We start from the raw sequence: 5,339 nt of genomic DNA, 5'->3' as shown, positions 1-5,339 counted from the left end.
GTGTTTATATTTGAATTTAGGTCTTCCTGATTCAAGACTACAGCACTTATGTGCTTTGAACACACACACACACACACACACACACACACACACACACACACACACACACACAGACACACACATATTTATTGTACTTATATTTTATTTTTTATTTATTTTATTTATTATTTTAATATACTGCAAATGGTCAAGGAGTGGTATCAAAAACCAAATAACAAGAGGATATTGCCAGAGGTAAACTGCAAAGTTCTTTAAGTGAGGAAAGTCTAACTTTGCAGTAGTTATATTCTCTTAGTTTTGTAGTATGACTAGAAGTCATGAAATGCTACAATCACCAAAGAATTGAAACTAAGTACTAATGGAAAGAGTAAGAGAAGACTCCAATATATTAAAAACTATTAATTATGCAGGAAAAAGAAGGAATCATTAAAAAAAAATTAGGAGTAAAAAAGATTAGATTACATTTTAGAGTCAAATGTAAAAGTGAAAGGCTTGCATGTTCCATTCATCTATTCTAGATTTCAAGAGAAAAGAAGCATTTATTAAGTGCTCATTTATTGTGTCATATAATATATTAAATATTTAAGATAAATATAGGCAAAAAACAGTTCCTACTCTTGGGGAACTTATATTTCAGTGATGAGACAATAACCAATAAGGTTCACAACAATTGGGTATACTCTAGTGACAGACATGGAGGAAGGTCACACAGATGATGGGATGTGTTATGCACCACTGAAAGGAATTGTAAAATTAGTATAATTAGAGATAATTGCTTATTGAATTCCTAATAATTTCTAAACTTTTTAGTCTATTAATCACAACTTGGCACAGTTTGTCTTTCCAATCATTACTTTCAGGTGTGCTATACTCTAGCAAATCAATTCCATCTATTCTTTTATTGACATCTAATAAATTCTTGCCACCATGACTTTAAGCTCTCTGTGTTTTTAGTAGGAATGGGTGTTGTATTTTGTCAAAGGCTTTTTCCATCACATATGGAGATAATCTTTTGAAATCTTTTGATTTCTGTTGGGTTTTTTAATTGATATAGTCAATTATACAAACAGTTTTCCTATTATTGAGCCAGATCTGTATTCCTGGGATAAATCCTGCTTGCCATAGTGATAACCTGTGGGGTGGCTAGGTGGCATAGTGGATAAAGCACTGGCCTTGGAGTCAGCAGTACCTGGGTTCAAATCCGGTCTCAGACTCTTAATAATTACCTAGCTGTGTGGCCTTGGGCAAGCCACTTAACCCCATTTGCCTTGCAAGAAAAAAAAAAAACCTAAAAATCCATAGTGATAACCTGCTGGAATTGCTTTGCTAATGCATTTTTTAAGATTTTTGTATCCATCATCATTGGGGAAATTATAATTTTATTTAGGTTTTACTCTTCTTTGTTTAGGTATCAGCACCATAATGGTGTCATAGAAGGAGATAGGCAGAGTTCCATCTTCAACTATTTTTCCAAAGAGTTTATATAGAATTGGAACCAATTGTTCTTTAATTGATTGATGGAATTCACTTGTGAATATATCTGGCCCTGGAGATTTTTTCTTAGGGAATTCAATGATAGTTTTTGAATTTCTTTTTCTTATATAGGGTTATTTAGGTATTTTTTTTCCTCTTCATTTAACCTGGGCAACTTATATTTTCATAAATATTCATCCATTTCATTTAGATTATCAAATTTAGTGGCAAAAGTTGGGCAAAATAATTCTAAATTACTATTTTAATTTCCTCCACATTGATGATGAGTTCACTTTTTAAAAAATGATGCTAGTAATTTGGTTTTTGTCTTTTTTAGTCAAATAAACCAAGGTTTATCTTTTTTTTTTGTTTTTTTCATAGAACCAACTCTTGGTTTTATTTATTAGTTCAATAGTTTTCTTGCTTTCAATTTTATTAATTTCTCCTTTAATTTTTAGAATTTTTATTTGGTATTTAATTGTGTTTTTTATTTGTTCTTTAATTTTTTAGTTATATGATCAGTTGTTTGATTTCCTCTTTCTCTATTTTATTTATGTAATCAGTTAAAGATATATCACCTAATAACTGCCTTGCCTGTATCTCATAAGTTTTATTATGTTGTCCCATTATTTTCATTATGAAGGATGAAATCATTAATTTTCTCTATAATTTGATCTTTGGTCTACTCATTATTTAAAATGAGTTAATTTAGTTTCCAATTAGTTTTAGGTCTGTCTCTCCATGGCCTTTTATTGCATGTGATTTTTATTGTATTATGATATGAGAAGGAAGTATTCATTATATCTGCCATTCTGCATTTGATTGTAAGGTTATCATGCCCTAGTACATGGTCAGTTTTTGTATAAGTGCCATGTACTGCAAAAAAAAGCATATTTTTTTCTATCCCCATTTAATTTCCACCAAAGGTCTATCCTGTCTAGGTTTTCTAACATTCTATTTACCTCCTTAACTTCCTTCTTGTTTATTTTTTGTTTTGATTTATTTAAATCTGAGAGAGGGGAGGTTAGGATCTCCCACTAGTAGAGTTTATTTCTTACTGTAGTTCATTCAACTTCTCCTCTAAGATTTTGGATGCTTTACTACTTTGTGCATACATATTTAGTATTGAAATTGATTCATTGTCTATGGTACTTTTTAAGAGGATATAGCTTCCTTCCTTATCTCTCTTTTAGTTTTAAGTTTTTTTGCAAGGCAATGGGGTTAAGTGGCTTACCCAAGACCACACAGCTAGGTAATTATTAAGTGTCTGAGGCCCAATTTGAACTCAGGTACACTTGACTCCAGGGCCAGTGCTCTATCCACTGCACCACTTAGCTGCCCCCTCCTTATCTCTTTTGATGAAATTTATTTTAGCAACTGCTTTGTCTGAGATAGGGATAGCTACCCCTGCCTTTTTCACTTTGGCTGAAGCAAAATAAATTCTGCTCCAACATTTTACCCTTAGTCTATATGCATCTCTCTGCTTCAAATGAGTTTCTTATAAGCAGCATTTTGTAGGATTCTGGTTTTCAATACATTCTGCTATTCACTTACATTTTATGGGAGAGTTCATCCCATTTACATTCAAAGTTATAATACTAACTCTATATTGCCCTCCATTTTTCCTTCAGTTTGCATTTCCCCTTTACTTTATTAATATTCTACAGTATTTTACTTCTGAATACCACCTCCTTCAGTGTGTTTGCTCCTTTATATTCACCCCTATCGTTCCTCTTTCCATTTGCCTCTTCTTCCTTCCCTTCCTTCTGTTCGCTCCCCTTTTCCTCCCCCTCCCTCTCCCCCTTTTCCCTTTTAATATTTGAAAGGTTAATAAGTTTCTTAATTTAACTGAGTGTATGTTTGTTAATTTGTCTGTGAGCCAAATCTGATGACAGAAAGTTTCAGGTGCTTTTCACCTCCTCCCTTCTTCCCCTCTATTGCAATAGTTCCTTTGTACCTCTTCATGTAATCTTATTTACCCCATTCATTCTCCTCCATTCTCCTGTCTCTTTACTGTCCACGCCTTTTAAGGAGAAATTATTTTAAAATCATGCTGAGTCACAGAGAAGTCATGAGTATCCATTACTTCTGGCTAAGTATGTTCTAACTAATAGAATTATGAGAATCTTTTTCCCAACTGGGGACATAACCAGTTTCATCTTATTAGATAGTAATTTCTTTTCTTTTCCTATTTTAGTTTTTCATCTGTCACTTGAGTCTTTTGTCTGAAGTCCGAATTTTCTATCTAGCTCTGGTCTTTTCATCAGGAAATGTTAGAAGTCTCCTATTTCATTAACTGTACATCATTTCCCCTGGAAGAGAAGGATCAGTTTTGCTGGAAAGTGAATTCTTGCCTGCATTCCAAGATGCCTTGCTCTGTGCAATATCATATTCCAGGCCCTTACAGCCTTAAAGAAGTCCTGTGCAATCCTTACTGTGGCTACTTAGAATCTAAATTGTTTCTTTCTGGCTGCTGCCAGGATTTTCTCTTTTATGAAATTTGGTCACAATATTCCTTGGTGTATTCATTTTGGCATCCCTTTCAAGAGGGGATCAATGTATTCTTTCAATAATCATTTTGTGGGTTGGAGCAAAGATGGTGCCATGAAGGCAGTTTTTCCCAGTAATTCCTTCCCCCCAAAACTCCAGATGTCATCAAATTATGACTCTAACCAAACTTTAGAGGGACAGAACTCACAGAAAGACTGAGTGATACAATTTTCCAGGCCAAGATAACTTAGAAGTTCCCCAGGAAAAGTGTGTTTCACTGGGACCTGGAGTTGGAAAAAAGCCACAGCTACACCACAACACAGAGAAGCCCAACACAGTGCAGTCCAAGCATTACCAGGAACATCTTGGAGGGGCAGCTAGACAACTCTGTTCCACCAGAAGGAGCACGGAGTGAGGAGCCCTGATCTGCAAGCAATGCTACAATGAGAACCTACAGCGGGAATTGGGGAAACCAGCCTGCACCTCCAGAGCTCTCAGCCCATAGACAGTAAGGGGGTTTTGAAAGTCTGCAGAAATCTCTCTCCTCTCCCTGGGACAGGACTCTCCTGTTTGCCCCCACTCAGATCCAGGATGCAGTTTGGGCTTCCATACTATGATAGTCAAGCAGGAAATTCCTCACAGCTCCAGGGCAGAGGAAAGTGCTTGTGCTTGTGCATCTACATATCAAAGAACAGGCAAGAGTGCCTAAGACCTTGAAGGAATAAAGGTCCCAGTGGGGTGTCCCCCCAAAAAATCAGAGCCTTGGAAGTGTGGTAAATTAGTCTTAGGCTGAGGAAATGAGAAAACAAAAGAAAAAGAAGAATTTAACAATAGAAGATTACTTTGGTCTCATGGAATATGCAGAAGACAACAAATTCGAAGCTTTTGTATCCAAAACCTCAACTAGGAATAAGAAAATGGGCTCAGGCTTTGCATGAGCTCAAAAAAGCCTTTGAAAAACAATTAAGGGAGGTGGAGGAAAACTTTGGAGGGGGAAATGAGAGCAATGTAGATAAATCATGAAAACCAAATCAGCAGTTTGGGGAAAGAAATACAAAAAATACTGAAGAAACTAATATGTTACAAACAAGTTTAGGCCAAATTGGGGGGGAAAAGCAACACAAAAGGCAAATGAGGAGAAGATTGTCTTAAAAAGCAGAACTGGCCAGTTGGAAAAGGAGAGAGAAAAAAACTCTCTGAATAAAATAACTCTTTAAAATGCAGAATGGAACTAAAGGAAGCTACTGACTTTGTGAGAAATCATGAAGAAATAAAACTTCCAAATAAGCCAAAATTTAAAAGAAAAAGTGAAATTTCTCATTGTAAAAACAACCGGCCTTGGAAACAATTGCAGGAGAAATAACTAAAAAATGTTG

Source organism: Macrotis lagotis, chromosome 3, assembly GCF_037893015.1.
Source record: "Macrotis lagotis isolate mMagLag1 chromosome 3, bilby.v1.9.chrom.fasta, whole genome shotgun sequence".
NCBI lineage: Eukaryota > Metazoa > Chordata > Mammalia > Peramelemorphia > Peramelidae > Macrotis > Macrotis lagotis.
The sequence above is the reverse complement of the archived record's forward strand: the minus strand, read 5'-3'. Positions refer to the sequence as shown.